General features: G+C 44.3%; 1 pseudogene; it reads left to right on the top strand.

Annotated features, from left to right (window-relative positions):
* Nucleotides 1-17,206: 17,206 nt before the first annotated feature.
* On the top strand, nt 17,207-20,715 carry LOC147990669 (uncharacterized; annotated as a pseudogene).
* Nucleotides 20,716-20,925: the final 210 nt, after the last annotated feature.

The following is a 20,925-nucleotide window of genomic DNA, read 5'->3' as shown; positions in this document are numbered from 1 at the left end:
AAGCACACACAAGCGAACCTAACTACACTGCACACACAAGCGAAGTGAAACCCTGGTCATGGTTCACCTTTTTTTATGCTGTAATCTCCTCTGTTGCAAAACTATTAAAAGTGAAGCACAAAAAATGACAGATTTAACTGTAGTTCGAGCCACGCGCAAACGCCCGACAAACTACACAAAGAATTTAGCGAGCTACATTAGAAAATGTATTGCACTGAATTCCCCAGAATCAACAGCAAAAATCTGGAAAAAATACAAGCCCCGGTGAGCTGCATGCCAGTTTTCACTGCTTCCCTGCAAAACTGTATGCTACGCGCTACAGCCGAGCGCCCGAACTACAGCGTCACATGCGGCCAACTACAGTATCCCGTGGCCCGCTTGCGCTGGGGACGTGCTGCGTGCACTCATGCACTGGACTGCACAACGCCGAGGGGGTGTGCTGCTTGCACCGACACACTAGACTGCACGACGCGCGGGGGGTAGGGGCGCTGATGATCTTGGATCCACCAGCGGCTCAACGGAGCAGATCACAAGGCGCGCGGGGGAGAGATGCAGATCCGGCGGAGCGCCAGCGCAGGAACGCATTGCCATAGCGGGAGGGGCTGAGGGGGAGTGGCGCCGCCGCGCTGGCTCACCGACTAATCAACATGACCACCCGCGGTGCTGACTTGCGCGGATCTCGCTGGTACGTGCGGCGGTGGTGTCGCCGGGACCTGTAGGGCTCGGATCCATCGACGGGGAGGGCTGCCTGGCATGGGGAGGCATGGGCGCATCAGAGGATCCGCGCCGCGCGGTGGCACTTGGCCGGCAGTGGCGCGCCGCGCGGCTGCAGTTGGCCGGCCAGGGTCATGGCGCGCGGTGGCAGTTGGCCGGCCCGGGACGCGGCTCGCGGCGGCAGTTGGCTGGCCTGAGAGAAGCGTGGATGGGGTCGAGGTTGGTCGTGGGGTGGTGAGGGAGGAGTGGCAAGTGGGTTGGTGGATCGGGCCACCGGGTGTTAGCCGGGAGGAAGGTGGAGGGGATCGGGGGAGGAAGAAGGTGGAGAGGAGAGAGTGCGGTCATGGGAAGAGGTGGGTGGGGTGGGCCGGTGGGAAGAGGTGCGCCTTGGGTGGGTTCAGAGTGCTAGACGGGGCGTTAACAGAATAAGCGTTTTTGTTATGAGAATAAGACTCTTAGAGGTGTTATTAGAATAGACCTATATATATATATATCGGAGAGTAGGAATTCTTTTTACTCCTTATTCCCTTCGTCACTCTGGTGAGGATTTGTGACGTAGGTGTTTTGATTTCCTTACTCTTCGCACTCAAATTTTTTTAGGATCACATGGCTATTGTGGAATCGGTCCGATATCATTGTGACAGGAATTCTGTTTTGGTGCCTCTTGACATTTAGGGATTGTGGCAGTGTTCCAGGAAGTTGAGCTCCAAGGTGTTTTCGTCACAGTGCTTATCGTTTCAGTTCCGGAATACTAGAGGACACCGACATGGAAAACACTTCTATACTCTTTGTGGTGAGAGTAGTTTGGCGCCACCTAGTACTGGGGAGAGCGATTAGATGTATTTCCACATCTAGTATAGCTGTTGTTTTTTGAAGGTCCGAGGTATGTAGTTTCCGAGGTTCTTGGTTATGTGTTGACAGAGGCAGTACATTTGGAGCATAGAATTCTGCTAGGAGTTTGTGCTGATATTTTTCTCCTTGTAATTGTTGTACCAGATTGCATAACTGAAAATTTCTGGAGTTTTTAGGTGGGAATTCAAGTAGTTACCTAGAATATCTTTCCGACAGATGCATGATATGGGACTGGGTAAATCTCTATCGTATGTATTTGTTTCCGGCTTATTCTGCAAGCCAAATCCTTTGTTTTGTTTTGGTTGTGGTATTCGAGTTGCTTCGAAGTTGAGTGTTGATTCCATACCTTTCTTAAGCGGTGTTCTCATATTTCTATGTGCATACTAATCCTTTGTGATAATTGAGACTGCCATGTCAATCCTTTTCAATAGGTGCACTTACCTTCAAGTTATTCCATACGAGCGCCGTTGAGAAGCCTGAGGATTGTCCGTTTCATCCATACCAAGTTGCCTTTGTTTTCCCACCATCCCACCTTTTTCTTCAAGGACTCAAATTTCTTAATCAAGTATCCATTTTATTGATGTGAAGTCTCTTCAATATTTTCCTCCTTTGTGATGAGGACATCAATACCATTGTTACACCCACAGCCCCTGCTGTTATACATACAGGACCAATTACTAGAGCTCACGCACGCCAATTGAATTACCAGGTACTTTCGTTTCTTGGTAACGATTCTAATTTTCATGAGAATATGATGTTGCCTAAATTGGATACATTTGTTCTGCTTACAAATGAAGGGCCTAGCTTGGACAAGAAAGATGAACCTTGGAGCAAGTTCAAGCATGGAGATGATGGCATGCACAAGAGGAACAAGAATGAAGTTACAAGTGATGATTCCAGGACTTTGAAGCCACCATAATGAGTGCATGAAGCCTTGGACGAAATATACAAGATGCCACTTCATAAATTTCGTCCAGAGACTATTCTAGGTTGATGTAGGGTGGAACCCTAGATGGCCGATCTTTCACGAAAGGAGTTGGTCCCAACGAGGAACACGAAGAACATGATGGGAAACATGAGAGAAAATATGAGAGAATCACTCAAACCAACGAGATTAGGTCACACATATGCTAGATCCTTGAAACACAAAAGGAGATACAAGATCCATGATCAACAAGTGACGATACAAAGGTAATCGGTTCTTCTCCGTGAGGAGGTCTTGAGGGGTCTTGAATCTAAGGTGGATCTTCTCCGAAGAGGTAACGGTCCCTCGCAATGGAGTAGATCTGGATGGATGAGCAAAGCTCTATCTCACATACGAGCTAACACAACGCTAACCCTAAAATGGAGGAGGTGGAGGAGTATATATAGTCTAGGGCCACGAAGGGTGAGGGGCAAAGGGGTACATGAGCCTCGGGCCCGTTGCACTGTGTGCAGACAGGCGTCGGACGTCCGATGGGTGTCGGTCGTCCAGTCGCTCGCGGGCGTCCGGTTGTCCGGAGGAGGCCGGACTTCCGACGTTTCGGCTCGAATGAGGTGGCGCCGGATTTCTGGACGATGTTGGTCGTCCGGTGGCTGATGGTCGTCGGACGTCCGGCCTTGGTCGGTCGTTCAGCCGCTGTAGCTTTCGTCGGCTAGTCCATCTGGCTGGTGGGGACTCCAGGCGTCGGACGTCCGGTAGTGTTCGGTCGTCCGTTGGTTGTCGGACGTCCGAGTGCTATAGCTTCCTGGCAGCTCCTTCTCTTGCTCCTCGCACTTGGTGTACTCGTCGTCTTGTCCATGGTCTTCCTCTTGGTTCCTGGTCATGCATAGCACATATGTTTGAGGTACTAGCCATGTCTCACATGCGGAAAGTGATGGTTTGGAGAGGAGCGAGTTCACCTTGCATCCAATGGCGTATAGTCGAGGTCTCGTCGTATGTCCTCTTGGGGCATGGGGAGTAGTCGTAGTGTACATGGGGATGATCATAGGATGCTCCGCATCATCTCCCCCCCCCCTTGGGAAAGATCTGACCTCGGATCGTGATCCTCATCACCATGGAAACGATTGTCGTGGACGGACTTGTAGTTGGGCGTAGTTGAAGACATGGCGCAATCCAAGTACTCCAAGGTGTCTCCGGAGTGATAGACATGCAAAAAGAGCAAACACAAGCGACACTTGGAAATACAATGGTTAGCGCACACAAAGTGTCCATCAAGTAAGTATGAGTCCATTCGGCAAGATTGTTCGTGACAAAGCACATGAAGCTTATGAAGATGATATAGAATGATATGCAAAGCATTCATGGGAACAATAGGATTTGTAGTATGCACAAAGGTGTGGTGAATGAGATCAATGCAACCATTGTGCAAAATGATGTCATAATGTGATGGTGTATCAAAAGCATGAACATGGTAATTGGTGCTCAATGTGATTATGTTGTCATGCAATTGATGGTGGGCAATATGATTATGATGTATGAATATGCCATCAAGGAAGATCACAACAAATTTGCTAAGGAAATGCACAAGCTCATATATCATGGATGACATGGGAATACAAGATGCAACAAGGCAATCATAATGTGAGTCAATCCATGCATAGGGTGCAAACTTGTGGTGAGTATGATATGTCCATCGAGCATGACATGTGTGTGCACAATCAACAAATATGGAGGTGTTAGTGCAATGTGTCAAAGGAGTGTTTATGTACCAATGCTCGATGTCGTGGCATGAGTGGAGGTTCGAAGGTGCATCCAATACGTCCGAGCGCTCCTCAATGTGAAGGTCTATAGAGCCAATCTTCAATGTCACTCCTCCATTCGCTAGATGTATCATGTAGACAACAAGAAGGAAACAACAATGAAAGAATGACCCATCCAATATGTGTATTTGAGGATGGCTCAAATGGAAGGAGTTCACCTTTATGAGAGTGTCGAAAATGTTGGTGTCGTGCATCGTGTACGCCTTCACATGACCAAGGTGTGTCGTGGTGGTACCGCCTTGTGAATCCTTCAAAACGAAAGAACATGAAAAACACTCGGAAAAACAAATGAGGTTAGCGGAAGTGCAAAACCAATCATTCGTGTGGTAAGATACCCAACAAGTGTAGGCATCATGCTCATCATAAGAAAGGACAAGGGAGCATTTCATGTATGGAGGCATATGACGCGAGAACGACCAAATACAATAGGCTCAATCAAACAAGCATGCATCACAAGTAATATGTCCAAGTCTCCATGATCAATAAGTATAGCAAGTTGGCACTCAATACAAGGGAATATGAGAGATGCCGCTAATGGAGACAAGAGACAATGATCAAAACAAATCAAGTGAGAGGCAAGAGCATATATGTCATCAACCCAAGAAAGCGAGTAATAGTGGAACATGGGTGATGCGACAAACCAAGAAATCATAGTGATCAAGTCAAGCAAGCTAGTAGTGCAGAGATTCAATGTACTAGAAAGAATCATGTCAAGCATGTCATGTGTGCAAATAGTGGGCATGAATAATTCACATGACATAGCACAAGCATGAAAGCAAGATATGAGAAAGGTATCATCATTGTATTGGCAAGAAGTCCTAGGTAAATAGCAATAGAACGTCATGACTCTCCCAACACAACAAGCAACAATATTATGAGGCACATGATAACATGGCAATAGCAACAAGGATCTCCACCAAGCATGCAAATACACATATGAGTAGTAAAATGGTGAATCATGGGTAGATGCAAGCAAGGGTCACAATTGCATGGCAATGGCATAGAAGCAAGCATAACATGCAAAGTGAACATGGTAGAATGGGCATAATCTGACAAGTGGTAAATAGCCCATAGCCGTGTGAGAGCCAAGTAGAATAGATGCGCGTAGTCATTGCGTGAAGAGAATGGTGGGAAGGACAATCCATGGGATCCCAAGCCATCCTTGCTCTCAAGAGCTCGTTTTGTGTAGAGGGTTGTGGTTTGCTTGACGATCTTGGTGCGCGGCACATCGAAGAGTATTCGATGTCGGAGTACTTGAGCCGGAGATGGTGTCGTCAGAGTGTTGAGTTGAGCGGCTCCGTCTTGAGTAGGACGAAGTGGAAGAAGAGCTTTTGAGCAACAAATCATGAATCTCGTCCATTCTTGCGCCATTCTCTTGTTTGTGATCATTGAGCTTGTTGTCCAAGTAGTCTCTTGTACGTTGGTCAGAGAGTCGCAAGTCAGTGGCGAGGTTGTCGATGCATTCGTTCATTGCTTGTTGCTCTTGATGCAAAGCACGTTGTGCACCAAATATGTGGCTCTTTGTGATGTAGGAGGACATGTCGTCGTCTTGCTCGATGAAAAGTGGGTTGGTAGAATTTCTTGGCCTATCCATCATTCCAAGCAAATATGTGAGTGGGAGGAAGAGAAGAACTTATACCAAATGTACCTTGACCGATGTTGAAGACGGATCAATGATCACTCAAATGTGGAATAAGGAAATGGCACAATTGGTGCCAATTCTTGTCGGTTTCTCACACCTACACAAGTAAAAGCTTATGGTGGAGCTCGGTTAGGATGGTGGCACAAAAATTGATGTAATTGTTAGTGAGCTTCAATAATCTTGGAAAAGATTCACAAATTTGCAAATGCAACAAGTAGACCAATAGCAAGATACGGTACATGAGAACTCACACACGAAGAGATAAATGGGGTTGTGCAACAAAGGAATGAGCCAAAAATGTGGAATCCACGAAAATGCTCTTGTTGCACAACACTAGAGAGACGCTAGCACGATTACAAAATAGGCGGATACGAAGACTTGTGCACAACCTACTAAGCAAAAATGCAACAACTTCTATCCCAAGTATGCTATATGTATGGTATTCCGATGATATGATCCAAAATGATCGAGTATGACAATCTTAATGTAGTATGATGTTATGGTTCTTGCTTAAAAGCTCTTTGCTTATCTTTCCCTTTTGCTTAAAAGCTTGTTTGGCTCTTTCTCTTTTGAGCTCTTTTCTCATGCAATGCTTCACGAACCAAGATAGCAATTGTGTATGCAATGACAACTTTGTGACACAAATGATGATACCAAGATATGTACCAAAATGATATGGTAAGTATGCAATGTGAAGTATGACCATTAATGTGCACAAGTGAGATTGTCGGCAATACTCAAAGGCTAGTATGACGGGTAAGATATGCAAAATTGGGCTATGGTGGTTATCAATGTAATGGCAAGAGTGTATAATGATGGTGTATCGCGATACTAAGAAGAGGTTACCGTTCTTGCTTACGGTATCGTGTCAAAATGGTAGAGTAGTTGTTGTCGATGACGAACCCTTGGCGAAGATGAGTGGCAGTGATGTTGATGTCGAACCGTCCCTAAGTAGCCAAAACATGTTAGGAAACGGGAACCGCAACTCAAATTCTCAAAGCAAATGTGGCAAAATTGTGTCGGAGTGCCAAATGAGTAAGCAATGGTGGTTGCGGAAAGCGATTGTGGTATAGGGTTGCGTATGCGGAAGAGGAATAGGTGCGGGAGTGCGTATGCGGAAGAGTAATAGGTATAGGAGTGTCTATGCAGAAGAGGAAGTGGAGTGGTGGTGGTGGTGGTGGCCGAACTGAAATATTTTCAGTTTCATCAGGAAACGTCGGACGTCCAGTGAACGGCAGATGACCAGTGGTCAGACGTCCGATGACTTGCGGATGTCCGGTGCCTGGGCGGTTTCAGGCATGGGATGAACAACTAGGGTTCATGGTGGTGGTGGTGAAATCGGTCAAATCCGAGCGATTTTGTGGATGGAAATGGTGGAGATGATGGTGGAAAGCTAGATCCACTCATGGCAAAGCAAATCTATGGATCAAATCCAACAAAGCTTCATCACACCAACAAATCACAAAAAATTGGGGCTATTTTTGGTGGGGATTTTCGAAATTGGGGAAGAACACAACAAAACAAGGCTAGAAAAGGAGGGGTAGGGGCTCCAAATTCGTGATCAACGTTGCTCTGATCCAAGATGATGTAGGGTGGAATCCTAGATGGCCGATCTTTCATGAAAGATGCTGATCCCAATGAGGAACACGAAGAACACGAGGGTAAACACGAGAGAAAGTATGAGAGAATCACTCAAACCAATGAGATTAGGTCACACATATGCTAGATCCTCGAAACACAAAAGGAGATACAAGATCCACGATCAACAAGGGATGATACAAAGGTAACCGGTTCTTCTCCGTGAGGAGGTCTTGAGGGGTCTTCCCATGAAGGGGTCTTGAATCCAAGGTGGATCTTCTATGAAGAGGTAACGGTCCCTCGCAATGGAGTAGATCTGGATGGATGAGCGAAGCTCTATCTCACATATGAGCTAAAACAACGCTAACCCTAAAATGGAGGAGGTGGAGGAGTATATATAGTCTAGGGCCACGAGGGGGTAAGTGAAGGGCGAAGGGGTACGTGGGCCTCGGGCCCGTTACACTGTGCGCAGACAGGCGTCGAACGTTCGACGGGTGTCGGTTGTCCGGTCGGTCGTGGGCGTCCGGTCGTCCGGAGGAGGCCGGACTTCCGATGTTTCAGCTCGGATGAGGTGGCACCGGATTTCTGGACGATGTCGGTCGTCCGGTGGCTGATGGTCATTGGACGTCCGGCCTTGGTCGGTCGTCCGGCCACTGTAGCTTTCGTCGGCTAGTCCATCTGGCTGGTGGGGACTCCAGGCGTCGGACGTCCGGTAGTGTCCGGCCGTCCGTTGGCTGTCGGACGTCCGAGTGCTGTAGCTTCCTGGCAGCTCCTTTTCTTTCTCCTCGCGCTTGGTGTACTCGTCGTCTTGTCCATGGTCTTCCTCTTGGTTACTAGTCATGCATAGCACATATGTTTGAGGTAGTAGCCATGTCTCACATGTGGAAAGTGATGGTTCAGAGAGGAGCGAGTTCACCTTGCGTCCAATGGCGTATAGTCGAGGTCTTGTCGTATGTCCTCTTGGGGCATGGGGAGTAGTCGTAGTGTACATGGGGATGATCGTAGGATGCTCCGCGTCATAGGTGTTGCCTCACCTTATTTTTGGGCTAGGCCCATGTAATTTCGAAATACTTGATTATAGGATATTTTTAGAGTCTGTATGTGTGGGGAAACAAGAGTTAGGGTTGGTTTCAGACCCCTCCTCTAAGGGCCAAGAAATTCCCCCCTCTCTCCTCCATATATATAGCCCTTAGGGCATCATTTAGACTTTGGGTTTGTTTAGAAAAAAGTTTGCCATAGCTGCAACTTCGCGTACTTTGTTTGTGTTCAACGACCAGACCAAGGCATCACAGAACCCAACTTGATCAATAAAGCTTTCCTCTTTTATTCACAATATCCAAATTGCAATTTCAGTTTCTTGCTTGTTCTTCGTTTGCTTGTAGGAAATAGACCCTCGTGGTCAGGTTGATCGTGCTCCGGCGTGGTCAATAACCTCTCGGAGTTGGTTTAGCGATTGCTAAGGCATGACGTCTTCGCACGATTGTAGTCGGATCGTCAAAGTCTACTCCACCATAAATGATAGCCACCATCTCATCGAAAGACGGGACACCTTTGCCTCTATCAAGTGGTATCAGATTTCCAGGTTGCTCGGTGAGATTTTACAGTTTTTCGTAGTTTAGATCGAGTCTGTTCTTCATACCTACAGTCCACGAAAAAGCCAAAAAAATAGGGTTAGTTCATCATATCCGAACCAATCTAAGCCTTTGCATAATCTTTTTAGGGTTTTGCATTGTTCAATTTGCGGTTGCATCGTCGTGTCTAGTTGTTGGTCTTAGTATCTAGTCCTTTAGAGTTTCGAGTTCTATTCACAAGTTGTCACGTCGCCGCCGCATCATCATCATCACCGCTGCCATATACCACCATCATCTTCATCGCTGCCATATACCACCATCACCACTGCCATATACCACCATCGTCATCATCGCTGCCATATACCACATATCCACCGCCATCACGATAATCCGAGTCCACCTCCATCACAGATTCGCCACCAGTCCGTGTTCCACCGCCCTACATATATCTGCCACCAGTCCGAATTTCCACCAGTTTCATCTCCGCCACCACTCCTAGTCCGAGTCCAGTATTTGTGTCTTCGTTTTCGATTTCTAGATCACACCATACTCTGAGTCATGACAGAGTAGGACTCCTCAATTTTCGTGCCATCCGCAGTAGAAAAATAGTTTCCAGTTTCAAAAAAACTAAGTCTAGAAAATTCTGGCTAGGCAGTTTTTAGACCATTTGTAGACTTTTTTGGAAAAAAATTGTTGCGGAGCAAAAAAAGAGGGAAAAGGTGAAAAAAAGAGAAAAAAATTCAGAGTGTGCTTCTCCCTTGTTTACGTGCATCGTCGTGATTTTGTTAGTGTTCTAGGCTCGCGTATCTAGCACGGTCTAGCCTAGGACCAGCACAGTACCGTCGTTGAGCGTTTATTCAACTTTGCATCTCTGAATTGATTATTGCTGGCCCTTTTTGCTACCATATTATAAGGCTTCCCAGCTTCACATACATCTACGTCGTGCATTTGACTCTCCCTAGTAATCACTCTATCCAAGCTTTGAGAGTTTTGACTACAACGGTTGCCAATCACCACCTGCCGCTTGGTAAGAACTGGTAAGAATTTGAGATTTGCTTAATGGATTTGTGACACACTACCACTTTCTAGTAGTCTGTAGGATCATACTCTTGTGTCTTTCTATTGCTGCTAACCATGGCAAGACCACAAGCCGACGAGATTGACTGGGAGAACATGACGAAGAAGGAGTTTCATGATAAATTTCAGCAAATGTTGAGTCAATAGGTAGAAGACGTCATGGCCACCTTCGGAAAGGCACTGGAGAGGATTGATGACGTTGAGAAGACAATTGACACCAAATTGGACGCCAAGTTCGATGAAGTACTCGCGCGTCTTCCACAACCACCGCCCTCTGCACCTGTTGCACCTCTACATCAACAACACCACCAACAACAACATCGCCTTCCAAATCAAGTGGGACGAGCATTGCGCGTTCCCCTTGATCATGGTAAAAATTCTGGTGCCGCTGTACCTACTGTTGATGCTTCTGTAGCTCCTACTGCTACTGCAGAGGTGGAGGACCATTACGAGGATGAGATTGATCAAAATCAGAACTACGTGCAACCACCAGCACCAGCACCACCAGGTCGTCCTCATGCATATCATCGCAACGGTAGGGCTGCACCACCACCTGAGGTAGGAGATCATGGCCATCTTCCTAAACTAAAATTAAATATTCCACCATTTGAGGGTAGATATGTTCCTGATATATATCTTATTTGGGAGTTAGAAACTAAACAACATTTTACATGTTTACAATATCCCGAGGAGAGACGAGTTCTTGCTGTTGTTTGTGCTTTCACTAGTTTTGCATGTGTTTGGTCATCTGAACATTGTAGATTATATCCTATACCGGCTACTTGGGCTGCTCTGAAAGCTGCTATGTGTACTCATTGGGTTCCACCATATTAGCAATGTGAATTACATCAAAAATTGCAGTGTTTAAGACAAGGAAAAAATTCTGTAGAAGAATATTATCAGGAATTACAAACTAGCATGATTAGATGTGGTATTGTTGAGGATAATGAAGCTATGCTTGCATGTTTTATGGGTGGATTAAATAAATAGATTCCCCTAATTTTTACACATATGACACATGTATACATGAGTAACTTTCATAGTTCATAAAATTTAAAGCCAAAATATTATCACAAGTATTAGAAGGCATGAAAATATTGCAACTCAATTTGCACATATAAGTGAAGCTCTTATTCATATCAAAGGATTGGCAATGTTCATCATTAAACTATCCCAACATTGGTGAACAAACCTTACTTGCATCAAATTTACATGTTACAACATGCTTAAATAAGCAAACATGCAATAAGTCATTTGACACCGAATCATTACCAAGATTAGAGTTCATATCAAAATGATTAAACATTGGTACTTTTGCATCAACAGTTAATTCGATGGGTGCACTCAAAATTGTTGGTATTTCAGTTGTTTGATCACATGACACATTCATGATAGTAACACGATTCTCTAAAATAGCTAGTGTGCTCAAATCAATAGGTAACTCAACACATGATCCATTCAATTTAACTAAGCATGCATCATTCTCATGTGAAAGTGGAAAATATGCACCTTTGTCATTACCTCTTATGATCAACTCAGACGATGTAGGCACTCTTGGTGGTGATGTGTCACATGGCGAAGATGATGTAGTCCTCGCAACAATGGATGTGGTTGTCATAGTACTCCTAGTAGCTGAAGAAACATCTGTATTAACTCTTGGAATGTGCACCGCGCGCTTGTTCTCCTCATGGGCAACACGTCATTTTATTTCCTGTTCAGCTTTGCAAGCAAGACGAAACAAATGGTCCATAGGATAACACTCTTCATGAATTAGTATCTCTTGAATATCACAGTTTAATCCTCCCCAAAATCTATCCATAAAATCTTCTTCACTTTCTTCTAAAAATGAGTGCAACAATGTAGTTTGTAAATCATTATAATATTTTGTTACCATGTCAGTGCCTTGTTTTAAATGTTGTAATTTTTTAATCATGCCACGAGTATAATAAACATCAACGAATCTATCTCTCATGACAAGTCTTAAATCATCCCAAGTAGTAGGTATAAAATCAGGGTTTAACCGACAATATCCACTCCACAAAACTAAAGCAAATCTACTGAAAGTACTAACCGCAGCTTGAAATTTTCCACGCTCATCAAAATTATGGGAAGCAAATATAGCATTTATTTCGTACTCCCATTCAATATATAAATCAAGCTTAAAACGACCAGTAAATGGTGGCATGGAAACATTGACTTGATTATAAGCATTCTGATGTTGTTGCTGTGACGATTGTTGTATTTTCTTAGGTGATGGCAAATCTCCCACGATCGATGAAGCCCAAGAACTAACAACCCCGAAACCTGCCATAGTTACTAGAAAACAAGAAAAAAAATCCGATAATAATGTTCCTATGAACTACTAGGATGTGGTGGTAAAACGCTCACAATATAGCAAATATCAATATCTTACAAGTTCTTACCATGCAACAGGTGGTGACAGGCAATCAGCGGTGTCAAATAACTCTAAATATTGAGTATAGCGATTGTCAAGGGAATGTACATATACCCAGTGTAGAAATATGTGGAGCTTGGAAGGCTTAAATATTTGGTAGCAAAGATTAGCAATAATTAATTCAGAGATGAAATGTTGAATAAACGCTCAACAACCCTACTATGCTAGTCCTAGGCTAGACCGGACTAGGGACGCGAGCCTAGAACACTAATGAGGTCACGGCGTAGCACAACTAGCATCAATAAAGGATATGAAGTAGCTCTGGACAGCAAGATATAAGTGAAGATCACAATAGTAGTACAGATAATGATGTGAAACAACAACCAAGCAGGATATATCAACAACTTTCTTTCCAACTTTTCTCTAGAAAAGTTTGTGCCAATTTTCTAATAATTTTTCTAAAGAATGGCACTGAATCAAGCTTTCAAACGCAAAAGAATCACTCAATTCCGAGTTGATATGAGGAGTCAAAAAATTCTAAAACTGGCGTGAAAACTGGAATAAGTTGTGTTCGCAAACTTCGGAGGGCAAAAAGACCTATTTAGAAGCCGGTTTTGAGGCACCAAATATTGAATTAGCTTCTGCAACTATTTAGATGCGTCTTGTCGCTAGCTTTCATTTTAGTACTCGCGGAGCCAAAATGGAGTTTGTATGAGGAAGTTATGCCTATTTTACTGAACAATGCACAAAACAGATTCCAATCTGAATTCAACTGCGAGACTGAGTCTAGATAGATCCGAATTTTTTTTCTCTTTTTTTTCTCACACTTTTTTTTCTTTTTCTTTCTCCCTTTTTCCTCTCTGGCTTTTTTATTTTACTTTTTTCTCTGTCTTTTTTTCTCTCTCCCTCTTTCCAAAACAAACTAGATAAAATGCAGATTGGATCAAGCGAATATGTGAACGATCTCAACTATGATTATGACAATGAAGGGTGGGTAGCAGGTGGTAGAAATTGATGGATGAGTGGTGGACAGCGGAAGGGATAACGATGCACCGGCGGCGTGACTAATGTGAATAGAACTCAAAACTCTAAACGAACTAGACACTAAGACCAGCAGCTCGACACGATGATGCAACCAATAATTCAACTATGCAAGCAATGAAAAGGAAATTGCAAAGGCTCGGACTTGCTTGGACAAAGGATGAATAGATCTAACCTTTTTTTTGGCTTTTCTTGGACAATAGGTAAGAAAATAAATCTAATCTTGGAAAAACTGGAAATTCTCACCGAGCAACCTGAAAACTAATACCACTTGTTACCATTGTTACACCCACAGCCCCTGCTGCTATACATACTGGAACAATTACTAGAGCTCGCGCATGCTAATTGAATTACCAGGTACTTTTGTTTCTTAGTAACGATTCTAATGTTCATGAGAATATGATGCTGCCTAAATTGGATACATTTGTTTTGCTTACCAAATGAAGGGCGTAGCTTGGAGAAGAAAGATGGACCTTGGAGCAAGTTCAAGCATGGAGATGATGGCATGCGCAAGGGGAACAAGAATGAAGTTACAAGTGATGATTCCAGGACTTTGAAGCCACCATAATGAGTGCATGAAGCCTTGGACGAAATATACAAGATGCCACTTCATAAATTTCATCCAGAGGCTATTCTAGGTGTTGCGTCACCTTATTTTTGAGCCAGGCCCATGTAATTTCGAAATACTTGATTATAGGTTGTTTTTAGAGTCCGTATGTGTGGGAAAACAAGAGTTAGGGTTGGTTTCGGACCCCTCCTCCAAGGACCACGAAATTCCCCCCTCTCTCCTCCATATATACAGCCCTTAGGGCATCGTTTAGACTTTGGGTTTTGTTTAGATAAAAAGTTCGCCATAGTTGTAACTTCGTGTACTTCGTTTGTGTTCAACGACTAGACCAAGGCATCACAGAACCCCACTTGATCAATAAAGCTTCCTCTTTTATTCGCAATGTCCAAATTGCAATTTTAGTTTCTTGCTTGTTCTTCGTTTGCTTGCAGGAAATAGACCATCGTGGTCAGGTTGACTGTGCTCCGGCGTGGTCAATAACCTCTCGGAGTTGGTTTAGCGATTGCTAAGGCGCGACGTCCTCGCACGGTCGTAGTCGGATCATCAAAGTCTACTACACCATAAACGATAGCCACCATCTCATCGAAAGATGGGACACCTTTGCCTCTATCACATTGTTACGACCTATGGATTCTCGTCTAGTTCATCATTCTTCGTTTTTGTTTTCTTCTTCGGTGAATTCAAGATTTTGATGTTCATATTTTCCCTTTTCTATTGGCTACATGCTTTCCCATGTTGGAAGTTCTTATCCAAGCATCTCTTGATCATTAACCTTGCGATATTCATATCTGGGGTGCCAACGATATCTCAGAAGTCTTGTGTTTCCATTCTTATTCCGTTCAAGCTATTTTGAGGTTGTTACCTCATTCAAGCTATTTTGTTCAACAAGTGCAATCTCTCTTTAAAAAATCATTCAACGGTGTTTCTTTCGAGTGGCTTATGGTCCCGGGATCTTACCTGACTCTTCTAATTTATCTGGAGCGATTCTCAAATTCTTTCAAAGTTTGACATAAGAATGAATTCTCATCAGTCAAATGTCTTCTTTGAGTTTTCCTTCAATTCCTTCCAATTTGATCCCAATCTTCATCTTTTCATCATTCTGGAGTGTTGATACGTCCATTTTGCGTCATGTTTTTATATCGATAATTATCACATTATGGGTTGTTATTACACATTATGTCACAATACTTATGCCTATTCTCTCTTATTTTACAAGGTTTAAATGAAGAGGGGGAATGCCGGCAGCTGGAATTCTGGGCTGGAAAAGGAGCAAATATTACAGACCTATTCTGAACATCTCCAAAAGTCCTGAAACTCCACGGGAGTTATGATATGCATATGCCTAACTTTCAAAATGATCGTTTGCAAGATGCTCACGAAACACCAAAGTATATTGTTCCGGCATTACGTCAACAAAGTGAGACACAAAATATTCACCAGAAAGTCCGGGTGAATCGAACAACTAATGTTCATAGCGAGGTTAGTGCCAAATCTAATGAATTTGGAAGCCAGCGTACAAATTCTTTACTTCAGTTTGGGAAGATGGTGTTTGAGATTTTTCCACACCATGAGGTGGAACCATGCTTCAGGACGCCATGTGCAATTCCAAGGAAAATACTACTACAAGCAAAGACTCTAGGAGGTACACGTATTTGTTAGGAGGCTAAAGGCCTACGTGCCTAATTGTCGTGCCTAGTGGCCGGTTGTTAATCATTAATTAAATAAGTGCAGGGATTCGGTTAGGATATTTTATTTAGAGTACTAGTCTGGTACGGTTTGGCCGCTGGCTTGCCAGTGTCCTATATATAACTTTTGGATCAATCGTTAGGAGATCAGGTTTTAGCTTAATTTTTGGTTGACGAACAGAGACTACAAGCCGGGGTATCTTCCTTTGGCGAGTTATTTCGTGCGTACTGGTTGAGAAGCTTTTATTATTGCTTTGTGTTTGGGCGAGAGATTGGAGACGCGGTCTCTAATTTGCTGCTGATTCCTGGAGGATCGTCCACGTACTTCTTCATCAAGGTGTGCGTGTTGTTTCTGTGGTGATTGCATCTAAAATATCACGAGTGCCACATCGTTCCGGGTGACATTGTACCGTGAAAGATTGGGATAATTATTCGCGCCATTGTTTTTCTGTCAACGGTCGCATCAAGTGGTATCAGAGCAAGGTTGATCACGGTACATTTTTTCCTCGGCTATTTGATTCAATTGTTTGAAAGATGGTGAACTCGCAGCATGAGAAATCCGATCATGATGAGGGCGATGAACTTCCGGAGGATCTGAATATAAGTGATGATTTATGTATCCATCTGATGTCGATCAAGGGAGCGAACAAGAAGCTTGGGACAAGGGTTGAGGAGTTGTCTGCAAATATTGTTGGCGTCGAGGACAGGTTGAACGAGCCTTTGACTGCCAGCGACCGACAGCGCACTGATAGTCTACAGGTGGTGACTGTGAGTCTTAATCGGCTCACCGCAGCAGCTCAGCGCCTTCAGGCGAGAGATGTGGCACCCCGACAGTCCCGCTCACCATGACGACGTCGTGACCGCGACAATGACGATGATGGTGATTTTTCTGAGGATTCCGATGCCCGTGGAGGCTTACCTCACCGACCTCGGCATGCTGCTGGGGCTCACCGCCATGTTGGGCAGTGCCGTGACTATGGCGGCAATGGTGCCCACGAGGATGATGGTTTGGGTCGAATCAAGATAACCATACCTGAATTCTCGGGACGTTGTGCTGACCCGGAGAAATATTTGGAGTGGAAGATGTGCGTAAATCAGATTTTTGACGGTCGCAACTACTTCGAAGAGAAGAAGGTTTGTGTTGCATCTATGGAATTTACAGAGTATGCTCTTGTATGGTGGGATAATAAGAACTGTACTAATGAGCGACCAGCGACATGGGCTGACATGAAGCGAATCATGAGGGAACATTTTGTGCCTGCTTACTACACTCGCCAGCTTCATAGTAGACTGCGTCGTCTAGTGCAAGGTACGAAATCAGTTGATGAGTACTATAAGAAGATGCAAGTTTTGATGATCCGCATGGCTGTGCGTGAGTCTGCGGAGGCAACCATGGTACGTTTCTTTGAGGGGCTAGAAGAAAAGATTCGCGGCCGTGTTAATTTAATGCAATATAATGATATTCATGAGTTGCTTCATCAAGCGGAGCGTGCTGAATGTTGGGTATTGGAGAAGCGAGCTTCAGAGGCTCGTCCAACTTACAACAATGGGCGACGTGGTTCTTCTCCTATTGATGGTGGGTTTTGTGCTAAACCGACTCCTTCTTATAAGTCGGGAAGCATTGAACAGAGCAAAGTGGCGGCTGCACCAAAGGAGGTTTCTCAGGTTTCATCTAATGCGTCTTCATCTCATCATCGTAATATTATTTGCCACAAGTGTGGAGGACGTGGACACATGAAGCATGAATGTTTGAATCAACGAAGGGTTCTACTTGTTGATGCGAAATATATTTCAGAATCTGAAGATGAGACGCCTAAGTTAGAGGATTAAATTGAAAGAGGGCATGGTGATACCATACTATGTTATCCTCACAATGATCCTGATATGGAGAGTTTGCTAGCACATAAGGTCCAGTGAGATGACAAGGTCATTCTTGAACCAGGACAACGACGGAGTATTTTCCAAACTGCATGTGCCATCAAGGGAGAAGTGTGCAAACTGATAATTGATGGCGACAGTGCTAGCAACATGATTAGCAAGGATGTGGTGGAGTCTCTTTCTTTGCCAACATGGGAGCACCCAAAACCATACTATATGAAGTGGATAAATGATGTGGGCAAAGTGAAGGTAACACATAGGGTGAAGGTGCCTTTTTCTGTTGATGGTTATGTTGATAAAGTGGAATGCGATGTTATGCCACTACATGTTTGTCATCTTATTTTGGGGCGTCCGTGGCAGCACGATGTTAATGCTCTTCATCATGGACGAACAAATAGGTACACCTTTATGCATAAGGGTGAGTTCTATGCTATTCTTCCCAAGGATGCAAGAGAAATACAGAGTACAGTCAAAGTAATTAAGAAACAAACTGCAAGGTATAGGCCGAAACCGAGGACGGTTTCTTTTCAAGGGAGAGAGGATGATATGCCTATGCCTAACTTTCAAAGTGATCGTTTGCAAGATGCTCACGAAACACCAAAGTATATTGTTCCGGCATTACATCAACAAAGTGAGACACAAAATCTTCACCAGAAAGTCCGGGTGAATCGAACAACTAATGTTCGTAGCGAGGTTAGTGCCAAATCTAATGAATTTGGAAGCCAGCGTACAAATTCTTTACTTCAGTTTGGGAAGATGGCGTTTGAGATTTTTCCACACCATGAGGTGGAACCATGCTTCAGGACGCCATGTGCAATTCCAAGAAAAATACTACTACAAGCAAAGACTCGAGGAGGTACACGTATTTGTTGGGAGGTTAAAGGCCTACGTGCCTGATTGCCGTGCCTAGTGGCCGGTTGTTAATCATTAATTAAATAAGTGTAGGGATTCGATTAGGATATTTTATTTAGAGTACTATTCTGGTACGGTTTGGCCGATGGCTTGCCGGTGTCCTATATATACCTTTTGGATCGATCGTTAGGAGATCAGGTTTTAGCTTATTTTTTGGTTGACGAACAGAGACTACAAGCCAGGGTATCTTCCTTTGGCGAGTTATTTCGTGCGTACTGGTTGAGAAGCTTTTATTATTGCTTTGTGTTTGGGCGAGAGATTGGAGACGCGGTCTCTAATTTGTTGTTGATTCTTGGAGGATCGTCCACGTACTTCTTCATCAAGGTGTGCGTGTTGTTTCTGTGGTGATTGCATCTAAAAGATCGCGAATGCCACATCGTTCCGGGTGACATTGTACCGTGAAAGATTGGGATAATTATTCGCGCCATTGTTTTTCTGTCAACGGTCGCATCAAGTGGTATCAGAGCAAGGTTGATCATGGTACATTTTTTTCCTCGGCTATTTGATTCAATTGTTTGAAAGATGGTGAACTCGCAGCATGAGAAATCCGATCATGAGGAGGCGATGAACTTCCGGAGGATCTGAATATAAGTGATGATTTACGTATCCATCTGATGTCGATCAAGGGAGCGAACAAGAAGCTTGGGACAAGGGTTTAGGAGTTGTCTGCAAATATTCTTGGCGTCGAGGACAGGTTGAACGAGCGTTTGACTGTCGGCGACCGACAGCGCACTGATAGTCTACAGGTGGTGACTGCGAGTCTTAATCGGCTCACCGCAGCAGTTCAGCGCCTTCAGGCGAGAGATGTGGCACCCCGACAGTCCCGCTCACCACGACGACGTCGTGACCACGACAATGACGATGATGGTGATTTTTCTAAGGATTCCGATGCCTGTGGAGGCTTACCTCACCGACCTCGGCATGATGCTAGGGCTCACCGCCATGTTGGGCAGTGCCGTGACTATGGCGGCAATGGTGCCCACGAGGATGATGGTTTGGGTCGAATCAAGATAACCATACCTGAATTCTCGGGACGTTGTGCTGACCCGGAGAAATATTTGGAGTGGAAGATGCGCGTAAATCAGATTTTTGACGGTCGCAACTACTTCGAAGAGAAGAAGGTTCGTGTTGCATCTATGGAATTTACAGAGTATGCTCTTGTATGGTGGGATAATAAGAACCGTACTAATGAGCGACCAGCGACATGGGCTGACATAAAGCGAATCATGAGGGAACATTTTGTTCCTGCTTACTACACTCGCCAGCTTCATAGTAGACTGCGTCGTCTAGTGCAAGGTACGAAATCCGTTGATGAGTACTATAAGGAGATGCAAGTTTTGATGATCCGCATGGCTGTGCGCGAGTCTGTGGAGGCAACCATGGTACGTTTCTTTGAGGGGTTAGAAGAAAAGATTCGCGACCGTGTTGATTTAATGCAATAAAATGATATTCATGAGTTGCTTCATCAAGCGGAGCATGCTGAACGTTGGGTATTGGAGAAGCGAGCTTCAGAGACTCGTCCAACTTACAACAATGGGCGACGTGGTTCGTCTCCTATTGATGGTGGGTTTAGTGCTAAACCGACTCCTTCTTATAAGTTGGGAAGCATTGAACAGAGCAAAGTGGCGGCTGCGCCAAAGGAGGTTTCTTAGGTTTCATCTAATGCGTCTTCATCTCATCATCGTAATACTATTTGCCATAAGTGTGGAGGACGTGGACACATGAAGCATGAATGTTCCAATCAACAAAGGGTTCTACTTGTTGATGCGGAATATATTTCAGAATCTGAAGATGAGATGCCTAAGTTAGAGGATGAAATTGAAATAGGGAATGGTGATACCATACTATGTTATCCTCACAATGATCCTGATATGAAGAGTTTGCTAGCACATAAGGTCCAGCGAGATGACAAGGTCATTCTTGAACCAGGACAACGACAGAGTATTTTTCAAACTGCATGTGCCATCAAGGGAGAAGTGTGCAAACTGATAATTGATGGCGACAGTGCTAGCAACATGATTAGCAAGGATGTGGTGGAGTCTCTTTCTTTGCCAACATGAGAGTACCCAAAACCATACTATATGAAGTGGATAAATGATGTGGGCAAAGTGAAGGTAACACATAGGGTGAAGGTGCCTTTTTCTGTTGATGGTTATGTTGATAAAGTGGAATGCGATGTTATGCCACTACATGTTTGTCATCTTATTTTGGGGCGTCCGTGGCAGCACGATGTTAATGCTCTTCATCATGGACGAACAAATAGGTACACC

Source organism: Triticum urartu, chromosome 1A, assembly GCF_056163025.1.
Source record: "Triticum urartu cultivar PI428250 chromosome 1A, HENAU_Tu73, whole genome shotgun sequence".
NCBI lineage: Eukaryota > Viridiplantae > Streptophyta > Magnoliopsida > Poales > Poaceae > Triticum > Triticum urartu.
This window is presented reverse-complemented; position numbering and strand designations above follow the sequence as displayed.